Genomic DNA, 22,737 nt, shown 5'->3' with positions numbered 1-22,737 from the left:
AGAGAAAAATATACATGTGAGAAGACAAGATATCTGTTAGAAGTCAAGCTTTCTCTGAATATTTAAATTAGTTTCTCCTATAAACAGAAAAAAAAAGAAAAAAAATAACAGTTCCTAAGACAAGGATATGCATTTAAAGGCAGGAATATACTAGTAAACGCTTCAGAACTGCCTTTATTAAAAAATGTAAGCATGATATACTTTTAAGTTTAATGTGCATTACTAACATTTTATCTGTAATTTTCCTAAATGTAGGCATTCAACAAAATGATAAATCACATCTGCCAATTTCTAGGGTGTAAATATTCATATTCAAAATTTAGCATGTAGTTCTCATGTCAAGAAACGAATTCAAACACCTCTTTGCTTAGTGGTCACTTTAGAATAACTAAGATGTATTTCAACAGGTGAATATCTTCTGCAACACAGAGAAAGGGATAGTTTTAAAATGGAAGTATTTAAGTCAAAATGGCTTCTGTACTCCACATTCAGAAATTCTGAACAGTATTCTTGCATTAGCTGTCATTTTGTCGTATTCAGGTTTTTAGTTTATCATGTTCTTCTTAGGAGAAGTAATGTCTTTAAGTTATCTCTCTGCATTCTATCTTCAGTTAGTCATTTTGACTAGCATAGAGTTCATTTATTCTCATCTCAGGGTGTCTTGTTCAATATGTCCTTTAGGGATCCTCCCAATCCCATCGCTGCACAGACTCTTACAGCTGTCTTGCCAGTTGCCTCAGCCCCTTTTCATTAAGAGATATGAGCAGAGACAAGCTTCAGGTATGATGGTTGGTTGGGTCTATGTCTTTGTCTGAAGTGCTTCTGGGTTGGAAGCAAAGACGTCATTTGGGTTTTCTACTTCCTTTCCTTCAGTTCAGAAACTCTGTTCTCTCTGGCTGATGGTAGCCCATCTTCTATCCTCCCTAATTTCTGTCTCTTCTTTTCCTTTGACTCGCTGGGCAGAATCAGAGTCCACTGGTTCTTTCAGGGGAAATTTAGGCAAGGCAGTGTGCTGTGGAAGTTTCCCTACAGCTGGATCATGTGTTACCAGCCTGTGAATATGCTCCCAGTGCTTCCACTGAAAAGCGTGGGCGTAGGGAGGCCAAATCAGAAATCTACGTACTAAAATTCTCCAGTGTTAATTTATGAAGTTATTTTGCTTTTGTTTTCACTTTACAAGAGTTCTGTCTTCTCTTGTGAACTTAGCTATAATTACTCTATGCAATGTAATTCCTTTCCTTTGGGGTTTGGGTTTGGAAAAGTTTGTAGAAAGCAACTATTTTGGCCCTATTGATGGGCCATAAAAAGTTTTTCATGACAGAGAAGATAAAAGACCTTTCAGATTTGTTTCTAATTAAAAAGGATACCCTCAATCATTCATGTCAATTCCATGGCATTTCTTCAAAACAATAGCCACTTAATTCTCTCAGTGTTTCCATAAGTCAATTCTCAATTCTCCTGGCTTTATGATCTGAACCTGGAAGCTACTAAAGGGATTTTATTTTTCAGTGTGTTCTCTAACTTATGTCCTTGAACTAATAGGAAATGTTGCTAATTGGGATTTTAAAATTATACAATTAGTAAGTGCACGGAGTGGGAAAAATAAGAAAACTACATGTACATTGAATTTTAGATGAATGTTTTATATCTGCAGAGTTTATGCCAGTGTTCATTCTAAGACTGCAGCAAGTTTGCAGATAATTGTGTGATACAATTTTAGAATTCAATAGCTTATAACTTTGTATGCTTCTTAATTAATTTGCAGGAAGCTGTATGAAAATGATTAACAATTAGAAAAGAGTACCATTCCAGACATAACATTCATCGTTTATTCTGATGAATTCTCATATATTTCATTGGGAATTATAGGAAAAATGAGGTGGAAAGTATAGAAATTGTCGAGAATTTAATTATTAAAAGGGCAACATTGGCTTCAGGTCCCAGAGAGACTTGACCTACTACCATGAATCTAGGTAGGAAAGTATTTCATTTTATAGGTGAGGAAACTGAGGCTATTGGAGTCTAAGCAACCTGGCAAAAGTAGTCAGTGTCAGAGAAAGGCTTATCAACTCAAGGCTTCTGTCTTTAGAGCCAGTCTCTCCCCTCTGTACCATATTGGTCACAAATGCTGCCATATTAAATCCAGGACTCACTAGTGGTGTCTCCATGGGCAGTTCCTTTAAGCATCTCTGAGCCTTGCACAGACAGAGTGGTTGTGAGCATCAACCAAGTTAAGGTGAGGGAAGCACTTTGTTAAACCTTCAAGCAATCTGTAAATGTCAGCTCTTATTATTGTCAATAGAGTAGATAACTCAAACTAAAGATGCAACTTACTAAGGAACTAGAGGGGACGATAGCAAATCATCTAAACTCTTACCCTAATGAATCATTTTATTTGGCTTATGAAGATATACCACGAAAATCTGAGTATGGTGCAGTAGGAATGGATTTAGCTTTAGAATTTGGGGACCTAGGTTCAGTTAATAAGCATATATTAAGTACCTACTATGTTCCAAACACTGTCCTAAAGTCTGGTGATACAAAGAAAGGCAAAAAATAATCCTCGATCTCAAAGAGCTCACACTCTAGTAGGAGAGACAACATGCAAACAAAGTATGTACAAATAAGCTATGTATGAGATAAACAGGACATATTGGAGATAATCAATAGAAGGAAAGCACTAGAATTTAAGGGCCTCAGGAAAGGCTTCTTGTAGAAGGTGGGATTTTAGCTGGGAAATCAGATAGAGATGAGGAGAGAAAGCATTTCTGGCATGGTGGAGTGTATAGCAAGGTGACCAGTGTCATTGAATTATAGGTCCCATGATGGGAGCTGGAAGTGGAAGGAGTCCTAAGGAGTAAGAAGGCTGGGCAAGGTAGGGTCAGATTCTCCCTCTCCTTGTTACCACCTGTTTGGCCTTAGGCCCTTAACCTGTCCCTTAAATTCCTCATCTGTAAAATGAAAGGATTGGCCTATGACCTCTGAAGTACCTTCAGCTCTATATCTATGATTCTAATAAGCGATATTTGCTTGTGAACTTTACACAGGAGCCATGTATTTTGCAGTCTTCAAAAGGCTTCTCCATCTGTAAAATGTTCATTTTGCTCATAAATCTTATTACAGTTTATACTTATTTGTTTCTTGTTTCTCTCCTTTCCCACTGCCAACCTCTACTTCCTCCCCAAACGAAATCGCTGGCCCTCAAGCTGTGAAATTGCCTGTCATCAGAAACATTGAACAATGGACCAGTGTTTTCAATGATAACTTCCAGCTTCATATAAAAACTGCGAGCATACAGATTTATTGGATAAAAGTGAAAGAAAGCTTATCCCTAACCTTTAAGGATTTCAACACAGTAGGGCTGTGTTTGTGCAGACAAAGGGAAATAGGAAAGGGAGGTAACTTTATGCATGATTCAGGTCTCTGACACTCTCTGTTTCAATTAACTGGATACTATTGGCAAAAGTGACTTGGTGGGAGAGGGGAGAGGAATTATCTGGACAAAATTTCACTCCAGTTTACTTCTGTAGACACAAGCTTTGTGGCTTTGTCTAAAAACACTCCCTCTTCCTCCAACTCCTCCTCTTTCCCATATAAACACAAACATTCAGGTGAGCTGTCAAAGTGCCATTTCTGGTTGTAGCTGTAGGTTTGAAAGGGGCCAGGGTTTATCCAGCTAAATGGAATAGGTGGGTGATGCTGAACCATGTGCTCTAACGTTGTTGTTTCTCAGACCAGCGGCTATCTAGGCCTTGGTCTTCCCTTCCTTCTCATTATCATCACCAAGCCCTATAATTTATGTCTCACTAAGTATACCATTACATGAGCCTCCTTGGCTGTATGCATTACCATTAAGAGAATGATTCTGAAGAAATAGAAATGTTGAGTCTTCTCAGAATGGTGGCTACCTGAGTTAACACCTGGTGGTGGAAAGAAGCTTTCCCTTAGTGACAAAAAATAATGAGATGTTTATTTGAGGAAATGTCATACTTTTATGGAGAGGTAATTGAAGGAAATATATGACTTTTCAATGCAGCATCTTCAAGTCAGGGTTTGAATATTTGTTTAATCTGCTCATTTCTTTTTTTTTTAATTAAAGAAACTGAAAAAAATTTCTTTGGCTTGCACACAGAGTTCATCAGTTCTCTCTCTGGAAGTGAATAGAATTTTTCATCATGAGTTTTTTGGAATTGTCTTGGATTCTTGTCTTAGTTTCAGCATTACTTTTACTGTGCACAATTATCTCCAGGCTCTACTCACTTTACTTTGCACTGACTTATATAAATTTTCCCAGCTTTTTTCTGAAAGCATCCTGCTCATCATTTTTTAGAGCCCGATAGGACTCCATCACATAATATACCACAACTTGTTCAGTCATTCCCCAATTGATGGGCATCCCCTTGATTTCTAATTCTTTGCACAACATAAAGAGCTACTACAAATATTTTTGTTCATATAGGTCATTTTCCTTTCTCTTTAATTTCTTTGGAATATAAATCTGATCATTTATGAAACTTTCAAGAATAGTAGAGTGGTTTAATGATAGTTGAATTAAATATCTGACTCAGTTACTGTGTTTTTGGCTTTCTTTTAACCTCAGATATTATGAGAAGATTCAAAGCTTATGGAAAGTTAATCTAATCTAGCTTAAAGAATCCCAGCCTAGGTGCCATAGGATCATAGATTTCAAATTGTAGAAGAGCTTAAGCATCCCCTACTCTAACTCCATCACTTTACATTATGGAAACTGACCAGAGAGGAGAAGTGACTTTCTGAAGGTCACATGAGTAGCCTACTAGCAGAGCAGAAATGGTCGTTGGACTTCAAATTCAGTGCTCTTTCCTTAATACCACATTGCTTCTCAAAAGGAAAATAAAAAGTAGTTAATGACATAGTAACACAGTTATTAGGTGTCCGTTACATAATGTTTGTAGAGTTCCTACAGAACACCAGATACTTTGAAGTAAGGTTTGATGAGCATGAAGGAGAAGGGAAGAATTAGATCATTTTTCTGCTAATTTAAGAGAGGTAATTTTCACCTGCCTAAAAATAATTCAATGAAGCTATCCCCCAGAGAATTAATTAGAATGTTGTTATCTTACTCCAGCCTAGCCAAGATCCTATACATAGAAAACTTTTGTGTTTGATCCAGGGCTCACTAATACTGCCCACACTTCTGGAGAATAGTGAAAAGAGCGCTCTTACCTGTAGTTCAAAGATCAGGCTTCCAGTTCTGTCATTAGCACTTGTTAGCTGATGCATAATCTTTCTTAATGTCATTTTATTTACCAGGGAAATGATGAAAATATCACCTCCATGACTTACTTTATAGTCTCTGTTGTAGGGCTTCAATGAAATAACATATGTATATTGAAGTGCATTGTAAAAGGTACAGAGCTTTACCAAGAGGACAGGATAGTAACCCAGAGAATAAGCACCCACCCTATGTTATCATGGTTATGATGTGCAGTTTAGATATTATGTCATCAGACTCCATTTTGCAGATGAAAACCTGAAATTTGGGAGGCATACTGGATAAAGTTTTGGAAGCTGTGGGTTCAAATCCCTCCGATCACATTTACTCTCAGAGGGGACAAGTGATTTGCGTAGAGTCACCCAATTACAAAGTGTCTGTGATGGAATGTTAACTCAGGTCTTTTTGACTCCAAATCCAGGACTCAATCCACTATTAATGGCTAGCATTTATATTGAACTCTAAGGTTTTCAAAGTGCCTTACAAACTGTCTATAACAATAATAGCTAACATTTATATACACTTGACATGTGCCAGGCACTGTCCTAAGCCGTTATCTGATTTGATCCTCACAACAGTCTTGGGAGATAGGTGCTACTATCAGCCCTACCTTACAGATGAGGACACTGAGGTAAACAGAGGTTAAGTGACTTATTCAGAGTCACATAGTTAGCATCTGAAGTCAGATTCGAATTCAGGTCTTCTTGACTCCAGGTCAAGTGTTCTACATACTAAGCCACCATGTTGTTTCTTCATCTATGAGAAATCTCAAGGCTAAAGTTTTCTTGAAACAGGTTAAATAGAGAAGTATAGAATAGTGGGAAGACCTCTTTCACTAACTTTGGAGTCAGAAGACCCAAGGCTGAACTCCAGATCCACCCATGACTAGCTATTATGGTCTTCAGAACTTTTACCTTCCATTTGTAAAATGGAAATGATAGTATTTATCCTGCTGAACTCACTGAATTTTTGTGAGGAAAACTCTTTGAAGCACTGTAAAGCTCTTGTCAGTGTATGTTCCTATCATTAATACCATTGAATAGTTTATGGAAACTTTAAAAAGCATTCACTAAGCACTTACTCTATAAAGCACTTTGTTTGAGTTGTGAAGCTTAGATAAAATGCTTCTCCTACCCTCATAGGGCCAATGTTCAGGGAGAGTAATAAGTTACAATCTTAGTTACCTAAATATATAATATCACATGATCGATTCACAATAATAACTGGCGTTTCTATAGAACTCTAAAGTTTACAAAGTATTTTGCAAGCATTAGTTTATTTGAGCCTTACAAAAGCCCTATTGACTGTTGAATGAATACATGAATAAAAAGACATTTATTAAGTACTTACTATGAAAAAAGTATGACATTTAAGATACATATATAAAAGTAAGACAGTACCTCCTCTTAAGGAACTCACATTCTAAGGGGAGGGGTACAGATATGACAAGTTTTAATGGTAAGTTAGATGGAAAGGTCTTCTTTGAGGTATATAATTGTAAAACAGATGGTAATGCATCTTTAATACTATTTCCATTAATAAAACCATATTAATTTCTGATACTGAACCATTTGAAAGTGTCAAAGACTTCAGTACTGACATAGTTTTGCTTGTTTCTTTGTTTTATTTTTGTTTTCTGGGTCTTCAGTCACAACTGGGAGGTGCAGTGGACCAAATGCTGTCCTAGAATTAGACAGACTCATCTTCCTGAGTTTATATATGACTCACTAACTGTGTGACCCTGTGCAAGCCTGTTTACCTCAATTTCCTCATCTGTAAAATAAGCTGGAGGAGGAAATGGCAAAGCATTCCAATGTCTCTGCCAAGAAAACCCTAAATGAGGTCACAAAGAGTTGGAAACGACTGAAAATGTCAATAACGACAAAGTCGTTGGCTGCTGAACAGATTGAAACTGCTGCATCGGTGGATGCATAGGGCTTGCTTCTCTGTGCAATGTCTTTAGGGTTCTTCTGAAACAAGGGCCAGTGCTAGAGAGCATCATTGCTGTTCCTAGGGTTCCTGCATTTACCTGCCCATTTATTACCATTGGTAGAGGTGGAGATGGTAGCCCTCTCCTCCAAAGAGGTCCATTTTTCTTCTGGATGATGATTGTGATCGGGTAGCTAGAAGTAGAGCCAATAGTCTGGGGCTGTTGCTGTTCTCAGTTCTTGAGCTAAGTTGGTTAGCAGTTGTGGTTACAACAAGATTGAAAGAGATGGTGTACCCCTTCATCATAGACATTGAATGGCCTGTGGTTGTCAGGTGGAAAATAGAGCCAATGATCTATAGTACTAGCTCTGGCAATTATCACATCCCCATTTACAAATGAGGAAACTGAGGCTTAGAGAAGTCAAGTGGCTTTCACAGGATCACACAGCTAGTCAATGTCAGAGGAGGGATTGGAACTCAGATCTTTCTGACTTCAAGTCGAGTACTCTACTAAGCCTCATTAGTGAAGGACAACATAAAATCTGAAAGAGATCTTTAGTATTGAGTGAAGGGAAGCTTGATTGTGGCACATGAAAGACAACGATAGACTCCTCTTGAATCCATTCATCCACTCTGCAGCCTGACAGTATAGTTTCTGTATCACATCACTGAGCAGTTTGCATAGGTAGCTCCACTCTAAGGACTGGGGGCAGGTAGGAGAGCACAGGGAGATAAGAGTCTTGTTTTAAAGTTACCCTTTTCTAGTTGACTGACTGAAATATGAGGCTTTGCTTTGAAATATTAAAGGAGACCCAAACCTGAGCTTTCATTCCCCATCATCCACACACCTGAATGAAAGGCACTGCTTGTTCTGTGAAGCACAGAATTGTGAGGTCTACTCGGAGATGCTTTTCATTTTGCGATATTCAGGCATTTCCAGCCTGCATTTTAATGGCTAATTTACAGGTAACTTGATAGTCAGATATACAGGGAGCCTTAGGATCTATTATATATTCCTTTATTCTGACTTTTTTTTAATTAAAAATGAAATCTGTGATAATTGCTAATTCCCCTTTGCTTTCTTAAAATGTCTCAATGTGCAATTTGGTTTGAACACAAGCAGATGTAATCTAATATTTTCCTTCCCTACTAATAAAGAAGTAGTGCTTGGTTTTTTTGTCAAGTGCTTGGAATTTCAATAAGCAGTCTATTTACTATTTTTCCAGGTTTATCAGTATTGTGCCCTCATCTATTTTCACAACCGATTTAGTAAGTCACACCCCAAGATCACAGACTTGATCACTATCATCACTCTATGCAATTCTTGTCCTTGTTTTCTTTGTGATGGTTTTCTAAGTGCTGTGAGCAGCGGGCAGGTGCTCTCCTGGAATGGAATGGCATTAAATGGAATGGTTAGAGGAAAAGGGAATGTAAAATCAGGATGATTTTGTTAAGGCAGAAAAACCTTGCTACTCATGAAAACTTCCTGTTCTAGGCATGTGTTGCTGAATGAGCTTTGGCCTCTGTCTGGGCCTCAGTTTCATCATTTGTGAAATGACCATAAAGGATATAGTGGATAACAACTGAGGAAACTATCCAAGCTATATGATTTATTAACAAAACAGTAATCGTAAATGGGGCAATGGACTCCCCAGTCAGTTCAAAGACCCTGAATACAGAGGTATATTAAAAACCATCAAATAATACCAATTAATTAAAAGAAAACAATTAACCAAGATGCAAAAATTAGGTAATCCGTTTTCTAATTGGGGGAAAGATAAACCATCTGTAATTCCCTGAAATCAGAAAAAGAGATGTCCCAATCCCCACAAGGTTTTGTAAACAATCAAAGGAACATGGGAACAGTAACTGATTGACTAGTACAGGGCCAATTTTCAGATAAGACACGTGGGTTGATTGAGATGTATAATTGTGAGAAAACTCCTTGCATCAGTCTTAAGATCTGACTGGGTTTCTGGTCAGCATAACCCTAAGCCTTTGGTTAAGGGACTCTAAGCAACAAGGACAGGTGGTCCAGCTTCCCAATCACACAGGATTAAGTTCAAACAATGCAACAGACTTCTTACAAGTAAATAAAATTTTCTCATAAGATAGAAATTGGGCTAGTCACTAGATCCATTATTGAACAGAAAGGGAACTGAGCTGGATCCAGGATTGAGTCACAAGTCACAAGTCTGGTTTACTCAACTCCCACAAGGTACGCTTCAGCTTTGTATTTCAAAATAGACCCTTAGGGAAGCACATGTTAACCCTTACTCCTTGTTCAGATACATGCATGTTTACTACCAAGTCTACTAGACTTTTTAGTGTTTTGTGACATAAATACTAATGTACAATTTGTCTTAAGATATCTTCTATAGTATTTATTTAGATTTAGCAAGCAAGGAAGTACAACCATGTTATTGTAATTGCTGAGTAGGGCTGGGTTGAGGGAGGTGGTAGCAACACATTATCTGCCATACCACCACAATCCCTAGAGAAGGTTGACAGAATTTTCTCCATAGCATTCACCCCACCATCACTTCTTAAGATAGCCAGGCCAGTTGGTGGATGCATCTGCATCAGGGGCTTTATTTTTTAGCTTGATGTAGGTTTAAAAAAACTGGTTCACAATTATATAGGACTTTAAGTTTTGAAAAATGACTTCTGTTACAATGACACTCTGAGATAGATGTGTATCAGAAGTAGAGTTACCTAGTTTTACAATGGAAGTAACTGAAGTCCTAAGAAAATTAATTTGGATATTGTCACACAGATAGAGGGTGTCCAAGGGGGGAATAAAATCCAGATATACCTAGTTGTAAATCTGATACTCAATTGACTGCATTATGCTGCTTCTCATAGTTCCAAAAAAGCTGATTAGTATAGTGGGAAAAAACATTAGAGAACCAAGTTCAAGTCCAGACCTTGTCACTTAAGAGTAAAGTGGCAAAAGTACTTGTTACTTAGTCTTAGGTAAGAGTGGTCTCAGGCAGAGTGACTTATTCTTAGGCAGAATGACTTAGCAGAGGCCAAGAGTCTACTGAAAAACCTCAGTTTCCTTGATTGTAACATCAGAATGAGACCAGCGCTACCTACATCAGAGGGTTGGTAAGAGCAAAGTATTCCTCAAAGAACTTCAAAAACATGTGCTATTATCATTGCAACTAAATTTATTTTGGAAAGCGTTCAGGACTTATCTCAAGTGGGAAAATGTTGCTGGCACTGATCTAGGTTATATCTACTTCACAAAATCAGGGAATCACAGATTCTCTGAACTGGAAACAACCTCAGAGGCTACTTAATTCAGCTTTTACCTGAACAAGAAGCCCCTCTCTAATTTCTCTGTTTTTGTTATGTGTGCAACTCATTGATTTTTGTCTTTTCTATTAATAAAAGTATTTAGAGAAATAAAATTACCACAAGGACAATTTTGGCCACATCCCAAAGCTTTGCTATGCTTTCTCATTGTAATAATTTTCTTCAATGAAATTTTTTCGTTCTGTGATTTGTTCTTTGACTCACCATTTTTTTTAGGATTAAATTATTTAGTCTCTGTTTAATCTTGAATCCTTTATTAAATACCATTTCAAGATCAACATTTTTATTATATTATTGTCAGGTAAGGGATATGTTTAATTTTTCTGCAATTTTATGAGAATGCCTTACGCTCATTCAGTTTTTGTAAACGTGTCTTGCTTCACCAACAAATAAGCATATTTCTTTCTATTCCTAATCATTAATCACCAGAGTAATCACTTTGAAAAATATTCTATTTGATTTCTAAATTTCTTTTTTTAATCCTTTTTGGGGGATTGAATTTATCTAGGAGATTCTCATTATTATAGTTTGTTGTTTATTACATTACAATGTAAATAATTTTCCCTTCAGGTACTCAGATGCTTTGATAGTTGATGCATACATATTAAGTGTAATAGTATTTCATCATCTAGGATGTCTCTGCATGTCTTTTTAAAAATTATATTAACTTTTTATTATTGCCTTATTTGAGTTCATGATTATTATTCCTGCTTTTTAAAATTTATGTGAAACATAATGAATTCTGCTCTAGCCTTAATTGTTATACTTTATGAATCTAATGTTTCAAGTGTGTTTCCTTTAATAATATGTTGTTAGATTTTACTTTCTAATCCTTGATGTTACCTTCCTCCATTCTACAGGTGAGTTCATACTATTCACATTCAGTGTTATGAGTAATCATTATGCGTTTCTCTCCATCATTCATCTTTTCCTCACTCCCTTACTCTTTACAAAGAAGGAAGTGGATAAAGAGAAGAAACATAATTGATACTAGTAATCTTTGACTATACTTCTTAAAATAACTGTTCCTACTCCTCTGTCCACCTTCTATTCATCCAGTCCATACCCCAATATCTAATTCTTATACTTTCTTTTTAAAATCTTACCTTTATGATAGACCTTCTGAACTTAAAATTTGTCTTATGTGTAACTATTGCCCCTCAGACTACTCTCCCTTCCCTCTCTGTACACTTCTCCTGTTTTTGCCTGCTTGCCTGTTGATTATAATGTATTTCTCCAACAAATTCATGTGTGACCCTCCCCTGGGTCATGAAATACCTGCTTTTCCCACTCTTCACTCTTCACGCTAAGTTTTTTATACCCTTTTCCACACCCCATTTCTATAGACAGAATGAGTTGATCTTTTATTCCTCATTTCCTTTCTAGTACAGTCCCTTTTTATCTCCCTTTTCTTCTTAAAAGTAGCATAGAAGAACAAAACCACAAACAGGACCTCTGTTTGTGTTACCTAACGTCCTCTTGATAACAGTGATATTCTGAAGTACTTGTCTCCTTCACCTCCTATTAAACTGAAAGCACTTCAACAGTTAGCTCATTCCAGTTAACATGAATTTACACTTTATTTCTTTTTTACTCTTTTTTTGCATTCCAAAGTTTCTACTCTGCTTTTGTCTTTTCTTCAGAGATTTTTGCAAGCTTTTTATTTTATTCAAGATCTACTTTTTCCCCCCTTTTAGGATTGTAATAAGTTAAGTAGATCAAGTCATTCTTGGTTTTAAGTCTTTTTCTTTTCCCTTTTAGAATACCAAATTGTATGATTCTCTCTTCTTAATGGTAGTCGTTGCTAATTCTTATGTAACCCTGGAAGTTCTAAATTTTGGCTATTAAATTTCTATTGTTTTCAGTTTGGGAGTTTTCTCAGGAGATAGTCAGTGGATTCTCCAATTTTTACTTTGTTTCTTGGTTCTAAGGAATCCAGGCATTTTTCTTCTTTGATCTTTTGAAAGAGGGAAGCCAGGTTTGTCTTTGTTTGATTGTGGTTTCCAGAGAATCTCTTGATTCTTTTTTTAAAGTCTTCAACTATTTATTAGAAAGAATACAAACATTAAAAAAAATCCACACTATTCTGAATGCAAATTGAAGCTTTTTTCCAGCCCTGTTATAAACCAAGTGCAAAAAAAGTATCAAATAGTGCATTAAACATTTTGTCACCTGTTTCACATAGTGACAGTGCAAATATAAATTTAGTCTAAATATACAGATTTACAAGCAACAATGTATAGCTGCTCTTGCTCCTCCATACTAAGAGATGTAAACATTTAACAGTGAAACAATAACAAATGTATAAAGTTCATAACCATTTAAATTAGGGGTTCACTAGTTTTAGCTAAGATATATTTGGAATACTAACTATTGATCATTTAAATACAACAATGCAAATAATTAAAAATGTTCCTTGGAACAATCCTGAAGACACTCTGGAGGTGCAGCAATGTTGCCAACTTGTCAGTCAATTGAACTTGCTTCAGCAGTTTGATTCTGTGTACTTAAATCTGCACATTTTAAAATTCCCTCCAGTCTGCCCTGTTGAATTGGGGGAAGTGATTTTATAGAATTTAAAATAAGCTCAGTTTTCTTACCAAGTCACTATCTGTTATAAGGCAGTAAAAAGACTCTGAAAATTTTTTTTATCTGCAGTGACTATGTCCATTGCCTATTCCTCAATGGCTTCTTGGATTCTTAAATTATCTACCCTCAATCTATTTTCCAGTTCAGTGATTTTTGATAATAAACATTTTTCTGCTTCAAAAATTTTGGCATTAATTCATTTAAATACCTTGTTTAGTATTTCTTATGGTTTTATTGAGTCACTGAACTCTATTTGCTCCATTGTATTTTTCAGAGAGTCTGTTCTTTGGATAAGGTTTTTCTCCTGTTCTAAGTTATTATTCTCTCAATATTTTCCTTCAAAACCTTCATTTCATATTTTATACCTTTCTTCATTTCATCCAGTAAGTTTTGTAGTTGTTGGCACTAATGCATTTTTTTCTCTGACATTCTGCTTTTAGCTGTTTTGTAGTTAGTATTTTCTCTTCTGGTTCTACTTCTTGGCTTGTCTTACCCAATAGTGTTTCTTCATTATGTTTGGTGTTTTCATTTGTTTACTCATATTCTTAGCCTCAGTTTTTGTGGTAGGACCTACTTCTTTGCTACTTTTGGGTAGTTTGGATTTGTTTTTTAGTCCTGTCTCTTTTGAATATTACTATTGCTGCCAATCTGAATGGGAAGGTTGGTACTAATCCACACCCTCTACCCTTTTGCTTCAGTTCTGTCCCTAGAATCTATTTTAGTCTCTTAGTAGTTCATTATGAATTCTAGCCTCAGTCATTGTCTGTCTCCTTTTTTGGTCTTGTTGCCTCATGTGATCCTGACAATCCCCAGGGTGATAACATAAATGACAGTAGGTTAAGGACTCCTACACACCCCCCTCAGTATTGACACTCAAGCACCAATTTACCTCTGTCTCTCTCTACATAAGAACCAGTGGGAATTGTTTCTATCTTCTGCCTCAGTTTGTCAAGTTAGGGCTGACATCTGTTTTCAAGTTCCCATTACTAAAACTCATGCTGGTGGCCCCCTGTTCACTTGACATCAGATCTATTTGTGAAAGCTTACACTTGTTTTCCTTATGTTGCAACAACATTATTAGCCTCCATCAGCATTTGATCACTTTTTTGTGTGTGCATTTATACACCGGATGGAGGAGCTAACTTTGGTTTCCTTTACAGTTGTTTCTGGGAATCTTTTCCAAATTGGGGAGGGACAGTATGTGGAAGACCTGGGCTTCTCTATAACCTTTCATGTTGTCAACTAGAAATTAGTTCAGTTAACAAGCTGAGAACACAGTGCAGTAAGAGGAGTCATTGAAATTATTCTGGGAAGGTAGACCAAGCCAATTCATGAAGGGTTTTAGATGTTATTTGTCATCGTTGTTCAATCATTTCAGTCATGTCCAATACTTTGCAACCCCATTTGGGGTTTTCATGGCAAAGATAATGGAGTGGTTTGCCTTTTCCTTTTCCAGATCATTTTAAAGTTGAGGAAACAGAGGCAAACAATGTTAAATGACCCAGGATCATATGACTAGTAAGTGTCTGAGATCAGATTTGAAATCATGTCTTTCTGACTCCACATTTAGCAATCTTTCCACTGTGCCACCTCACTGCCCTTTTAGGTGTTAAGGCTGCATATGATTCTAGAGGCAAGTGATATACACCAAAGATTTTTGAGCAGGGAAGTGATCAGATCTGTGTTTGTAGAAGATCAGTTTCAACTAATTCATTGATTCACTGATCAATTCATCAGTTCGTTAATTCACTAATCAGTTCAACTAATAGATTGACAGTATCTACTCATTTATGCAATATTCCACAACAAGCGAACCACTCTGACTAGATGGGAGAGTGCATAATATTCAATATCATTGGAATGAAAGGCTGGATCCCAATTGTGGAAAGCTTTAAGAGGCAGGTTGAAGAGTTTGTATTTTCTTATTTTTATTTTTCAACATTCACTTCCATAAGATTTTGAGTTCTAAATTTTCTCCCCGTTTCTCCCCTCTGCCCAAACAAAAATAGCATGCATTCTGATTACCACATCCCCCAATCTGCCCTCCCTTCTATCACACTCCTCCCTTCTCTTATCCCCATCCCTTCTATTTTCTTGTAGGAAAAAAATACATTTCTATACCCCTTTGCCTGTATATCTTATTTCCCAGTTGCATGTAAAAACAATATTTAACATTTGTTTTTAAAACTTTGAGATCCAATTTCTCTCCCTTTTTCCCTCTCACCGTTTCCTACTAACAGGGCAAGCAATTCAATAAAGATGATACATGTGTAGTAATGCAAAACACTTCCCTAACAGTCATATTGTGAAAGACTAATTCTATTTCCCTCCATCCTATCCTGCCATCCCATTTATTCAGTTCTCTCTTTTGATCCTATCCCTCCTCAAAAGTGTTTACTTCTAATTACCCCCTCCTCCCATTTGCTCTCTCTTCTATCATTCCCCAGTCCCCCTTTATCTTCTTCCCCACTACTTTCCTGTGGTGTAAGATTGGTTTTCATACCAAATTGAGTGAGTATATTATTCCCTCCTTAAGCCAAATGCAATGAGAGAAAGGTTCACTCTTTCCCTCTCACTTTCCCCCTTTCCCTCCATTGAAAAAGCTTTTTCTTGCCTCTCTAATGTGAGATAATTTTCCCCATTCTCTTTCTCCTTTTCTCTTCTCAATATATTCTTTTCTCATCCCTCAATTTTATCTTTTTAGATATTATCCCTTCCTATACAACTCTCCCTGTGTCCTCTGTCTGTATGTATATAAGCTCTCCAACTACCCTAATAGTGAGAAAAGACTCAAGAGTTACAAATATGATCTTTCCATGTAGTAATGTAAACAGTTCAACTTTAGTAAATCTCTTAGGATTTCTCTTTCCTGTTTACCTTTACATGCTTCTCTTCATTCTTGTGTTTGAAAATCAGTTTTTCTATTCAGCTCTGGTCTTTTCATCAAGAATGTTTGAAAGTCCTCTACTTCATTGAATGACCATTTTTTCCCCCTGAAGTATTATACTCAGCTTTGTTGGGTAGGTGATTCTTGGTTTTAATCCTAGTTCCTTTGACTTTTGGAATATCACATTCCAAGTCCTTCAATATCTTAATGTGGAAGCTACTAGATCTCATGTTATCCTGATTGTATTTCCACAATACTCAAATTGCTTCTTTCTAGCTGCTTGCAATATTTTCTCCTTGACCTGGGAACTGTGGAATTTGGCTACAATATTCCTAGGAGTTTCTCTTTTCAAATCTCTTTCAGGAGGTGATCAGTGGATTCTTTCAATATTTATTTTGCCCTCTGCTTCTAGAATATCAGGGCAGTTTTCCTTGATAATTTCATGAAAGATGATGTCGAGGCTCTTTTTTTGGTCATGGCTTTCAGATAGTCCCATAATTTTTAAATTGTCTCTCCTGGATCTATTTTTCCAAGTCAGTTGTTTTTCCAATGAGATATTTCACATTATCTTCTATTTTATCATTCTTTTGATTTTGTTTTGTAATTTCTTGATTTTTCATAAAATCATTAGTTTCCATCTGCTCCATTCTAATCTTTAAGGAATTATTTTCTTCAGTGATGCTTTGGACCTCCTTTTCCTTCTGGTCAATTCCTGCTTTTTAAGGCATTTTCTCCTCATTGGCTTTTTGGATCTCATTTGCCATTTGGGGTAGTCTATTTTTTAAAGTGTTATTTTCATCAGCATTTTTTGGATCTCCTTTAGCAAACAGTTGATTCATTTTTCATGATTTTCTTGCATCCCTCTCATTTCTCTTCCCAATTTTTCCTCTGTTTCTCTTACTTGATTTTCCATGACCTGAGACCAATTCATATTTTTCTTGGAGGCTTTGAATGCAAGAGCTTTGAGTTTGTTGTCTTCTTCTGGCTGCATATTTTGATCTTCCTTGTCACCAAAGTAAGATTCTATAGTCTGATTCTTTTTCTGGTTTTTCCTGATTTCCTTCAGCTATTTACTTGACTTTTGAGCCCTTTTTCAAGGTAGTTCTCTGCTTCCACTGGGAATGGGGGGTCAGCTGCTCAATCCTTCCACAATCTAGAGCTCCAGAAACAGTCACTGGTGCTGCTCCTGCTGCTACCTTGCACTCCTCCACCCCCTCTGCTATCCTGGGACTAGGACTGGATCACTCTCCTCTCTCAAACAGGTCCCACAGGTTTTATTTTCCACTGACCTTCCAACTTGTCCTCAGCATTTTGCAGTCATAAAGTCTGGGGCCAAGAGATGGGGTAGAGTGCCGTATTTGTAGAACAGCAAGGAGACCAGCATCATTGTATGAGAGTACATGGCAGGGAATAAGTGTAAGAAGCATGGGAAGGTAGGACAGGATTAGGTTATGAAGGTGCCAGAGAGTTAGTCTTTCCGAGGCCTGTTCAGGTCCCCTCTGTGCACTAGCAGTTGACACTGGACTGCGCTATGCTCCCAGCTTTGCATGATAGACACTTCCCAGTGACCTTCTAGGCTGTCTTGGGCTGAAGATTTGTTTCACTCCATTATTCTGTGGGTTCTGCAGTGACAGAATTTGTTTAGTCATTTTCACAGGTATTTGGCTGGGCTTTGGGGGGAAAGTTCTAGCAACTCAGTGCTGTTATTCAACCATCTTGGTTCCACCCCAGAAGAGTTTATATTTTCAATTAAAGGCAAAGGGAAATGACTGAAGTATTTGAATAGGGAAAGGAATGTGGTCAGATTTCATCACTTCAAGTGAAAATTGTTGACATAGCCTCCAGTTTTCATTTCTCTTCTTTTTGGTCTGTCCTCCACATATCTGCTAAACTAATCCTCTAAAAGCACAGATCTGATCATTCTTTAATGGATTTCACTGGTCTCTAGAATAATACACAGTTTAATATCGAAAGTGTGGGCACATACACACAGCTCCGAGCCCACAAACCACAGAGCGGCTAGAGGGGACCAAGCCAGGGCGAATTCTGCACCCAGAGACCACGGAGTATTGGAGCAAGGGAGATTTCTGCTCCGGAGAGACCTGCAAACCTCTCGCGGGGGGTCCTTCGCGCCATGGACTGGGCGCCGGGACGGGGAGCAGAGTGCAGTCCCGCTGCGGCCACGACACCGAGGGGAAGAGATCCGAGAGGGCTACGGGGACGGGATCTCCAGCGGCCACGCGGGTCCCCCCACCCACAGAGGGACCTGCAAACCTCTCGCAAAAGGTCCGTCGCGCTGCAGACGAGGTGCCCAGCCCGGACCTCCTGCGGCAGCGGCGGCCGCAGCTCCGAGAGACCCGGATCTGGGAGGGCTCCAGAGACGGGATCTTCAGCGGCGGCACAAGCCCCCCCACCAACAGGTGACTGACGGGGGTAGGTGAGAGAGTCTCTTTGGCGGGTTGAGAGGGCAGTGGGGTGCTCCCATGGCTCGGGCCCCCCCAGGAGATGGAAGCTGAGAGGCGGCTGCAGACAGGGGTTCCCCAAATGGGCGGGAGCCTGGATCCATTGTGGAAGGTCTATGCATAAACCCCCTGAGGGAACTGAGCCAGAGAGGCGGCCCTGCCCATGACCTCAGCACCTGAACTTAATTTAACACTGAATAGCAGCCCTGCCCCCGCCAAAAACTCTAAGGCGGGAAGCAGCATTTGAATCTCAGTCCCCAAATGCTGGCTGGGAGGACCAGGAGGCGAGGTGGGTGTGAGGAAAACATTCAGAGGTCAGGCCACTGGTTGGAAAAAATGCCAAGAAAAGGGAAAAGAAATAAAACTATTGAAGGGTATTTTAGCGGAGAAAAGACACTTCCTCCCTTCCTTTCTGATGGGGAGGAACAATGCTTGCCATCAGGCAAAGACACAGAAATCGAGGATTCTGTGTCCCAGCCCACCCAATGGGCTCGGGCCATGGAAGAGCTCAAGAGGAATTTTGAAAATCAAGTTAGAGAGGTGGAGGAAAGACTGGGAAGGGAAATGAGAGGGATGAGGGAGAAGCATGAAAAGCAGATCAGCTCCCTGCTAAAGGAGAATCAAAAAAATCTTGAAGAAATTGGCACCTAACTCAGCTGGCAAGGGAGGTGCAAGGGGCCAATGAGGAGAAGAATGCTTTCAAAAGCAGAATTAACCAAATGGAAAAGGAGATTCAAAAGCTCACTGAAGAAAATAGATCTTTCAAATCTGGAATGGTACGGATGGACACTAAGGACTTTTCGAGAAAGACAGATATCTCAGAACATACCGCGCAGATTCGAAAAATGGAAGATAATGTAAAATATCTTATTGGAAAAACAACTGACCTGGAAAATAGAATCAGGAGAGACAATGTAAAAATTCTGGGACTACCTGAAAACCATGATCAAAAGAAGAGCCTAGACATCATCTTCCATGAAATTATCAAGGCAAACTGCCCTGAGATTCTAGAACCAGAAGGCAAAATAAATATTCAAGGAATCCGCAGAACACCGCATGAAAGAGATCCAAAAAGAGAAACTCCTAGGAGCATTGTGGCCAAAATCCAGAATTCCCAGGTGAAAGAGAAAATATTGCAAGCAGCTAGAAAGAAACAATTCAAGTATTGTGGAAATACAATCAGGATAGCACAAGATCTGGCACCCTCTACATTGAGGGATAGAAGGGAATGGAATAGGATATTCCAGAAGTCAAAGGAACTAGGACTGAAGCCAAGAATCACCTACCCAGCAAAACTGAGTATAATACTTCAGGAGAAAAAATGGTCTTTCAATGAAATAGAGGACTTTCAAATTTTCCTGATGAAAAGACCAGAGCTGGAAAGAAAATTTGACTTCCTAACACAAGAATGAAGAAGAACCATGAAAAGGTGAACAGCAAAGAGAAGTCATAAGGGACTTACTAAAGTTGAACTGTTTACATTCCTACATGGAGAGACAATATTTGTAACTCTTGAAACATTTCAGTATCTGGGTACTGGGTGGGAGTACACACACACACACACATGCACACACGCACACATACATACAGACAGAGTGTACAGAGTGAATTGAAGAGGATGGGATCATATCTTAAAAAAAAAAATGAAATCAAGCAGTGAGAGAGAAATATTGGGAGGAGAAAGGGAGAAGTTATATGGGGCAAATTATCTCTCATAAAAGAGGCAAGCAAAAGACCTATTAGTGGTGAGATAAAGAGGGGAGGCAAGAGAAAAATATGAGGTCTACTCTCATCACATTCCACTAAAGGAAAGAATATAATGCACACTCATTTTGATAGGAAAACCTATCTCATAATACAGGAGAGTGGGGGACAGGGGCACAAGCAGGGTGGGGGGGAGGATGGAGGGGAGGGCATGGTTAGGAAAATGCAGTATGAGGTCGACACTCATGGGGAGGGAAAGGACCATAAGAAAATAGAAGTAAAGGGGGACAGGATAGGATGGAGGGAAATATAGTTAGTCCTATACAACTCAACTAGTATGGAAATCATTTGCAAAACTCAACAGATATGGCCTATATTGAATTGCCTGTCTTCCAAGGGGAAGGGGTGGAGAGGGAGGGAGCTAAAGAAGTTGGAACTCAAAGTGTCAATGTAATGTTCTTACCACTGGGTAACAAGCAATACAGGTTAAGGGGTCAAGAAAGCTATCTGGTCCTACAGGACAAAAGAGAAGACGGAGACAAGGGCAGGGAGGAAGGATAGAGGAGAGAGCAGATAGGTCACAGGGGCAATCAGAAAGCTCGGGTTTGGGGGGGGGAGGGGATAAAAGGGGAGAAAATTTGTAACCCAAAATTGTGTGAAAATAAATGTTAAAAGTTAAATAAAAAAAAAAAAAGAAAGTGTGGTAGATATCACACAAGGAAACTGTGAGCTTGTGGGGTACAGGAGAGAATATATATATATATATATATATATATATATATATATATATATATACATATATATATATATATATGTTTCAAAATTAAGGTGATTTCAAAACAAAAATGTAGAAATAGAAAAAAATTTAAAACCATTTTAAATAAATACAACATCACTATTGTGGCCCTTCTGCCTCAACTACTCCCTGTTTTGTTATTTTTGAATAAAGTGGATTCTTTCAAATATAGCTGATCCATCCTATTTGACATGGCCATCATCTTACCAAGTTTTGGTGATATCAAAGCACCTTCTTTGTTAGGATTGTTATAATGGTAGAGCTTTAGAGTTGGAAGGGACTTTATTTATTGGATAAAGAAACTAGGACCCAGAGTTAGATAATGACTTGCTCTGGGTCATACAGGTGGGGAGTAGGGAAGTAGGAAACAGAACCTAGACCTCATGACTCAATAAGTCAATACAGCTTTATTAAGCACCTAGTATGTGCTAGGTACTGGACTAAGTACTGGAGATACAGAGAAAAAATGCAGTTCTTACCCTAAGGAAGTCACAATCTAATAGAAGAAATAAGAAGCAAACAAATATGTGTGAACAAGCAATGCAAAAGATATATTAAAAATAGGAGAGAGAAGGCTGTAGAATTGAAGGGTTGAAAAAGGCTTCCTGTAGAAGATGGGACTTTAGTTGGAACTTGAAAGAAGCCAAGAAAACCAATAGGTGGAAATGAGGAGGGAGAACAATTCCTGGTATGGAGGACACCTAGAGAATATGGCCTGAAGCCAAGAGATGCAGTCAGGTGTCATATTTGCAGAACAGCAAGGAGACCAGTGTCACCATATCAGAGTACATGGCAGGGAGTAAGGGTAACAAGCCTGGAAAGATAGGACAGGATTAGATTATGAAGAATTTTGAACACCAAAAAAAAAATAATAAGGTTTTGTATTTGACCCTGGAGGTGACAAGGAATCAATAGACTTTATTGAGTAAAGACCTACAATTTAGAAATATCATCTTAACAGCTGGATAGAGGACAGACTCAAGTAAGGAGAGACTTGAGGCAGGATTACTGATGCTCAGTGCATGGCTCTAATCTGGGGCAGTTTCTGACCATTTCTTCTGGGACATAGCAGCATTTAATCGGGATGATTCTTTTATTTTCAAAGGAGTCACAATCAGAGAAAAGTTTCCAGCAAGCAGAATGTTTCTTGACACCAACCACATATGGTAGCAATACCCTACCATGCCAAAACACCTTTTAAAATTGACTGAATCCTGCATAATTACCACATCATTTGGCAAATTGGTATTACACACAAGTCTCTTAGGAGTAACATGATGCCTCCTTTATGTCACTGCTTCTGAAATGTCTGTGGTGGAATTAGGAGACAAACACAAAGCTTGGACTATGTGATTGTATCTAAGAGAAAGTAGTTACACACAATAAGCTTATAATAATCTATTTTCATGACATATTTGGGGGCAAAGCTCAAATAAACATACTTTTATTCAGAATTGTGCTATCTGGAATCACTAGAGAATATGATTCATTACTCCTTCCATGGAAAAGGAGAATTCCTTCATTCCTTAGCAGTTTGAATGGTCCAGTGGAATGAAGGCTGGATCAGGAGTTAGTGAGCTAGGCTTTAAATCTCACCTCAGATACCCTCCCTGGACCTCAATTTCATCACCATATAAGATGCAGGTGGGTATCTAAGGGGAAGTTTAAGCCTGAATCCTCTGATTCCAGAACCAGCATTCATTCCATTTGACCTTCCCAACTACTAAGAAGCGATTGAACTGTCTTTAAAATTAATGAATCCAGCAGTATCTTGAGGCAGTTAGATGGCATAGAA

This window comes from Notamacropus eugenii, chromosome 1, assembly GCF_028372415.1.
Source record: "Notamacropus eugenii isolate mMacEug1 chromosome 1, mMacEug1.pri_v2, whole genome shotgun sequence".
NCBI lineage: Eukaryota > Metazoa > Chordata > Mammalia > Diprotodontia > Macropodidae > Notamacropus > Notamacropus eugenii.
The sequence above is the reverse complement of the archived record's forward strand: the minus strand, read 5'-3'. Positions refer to the sequence as shown.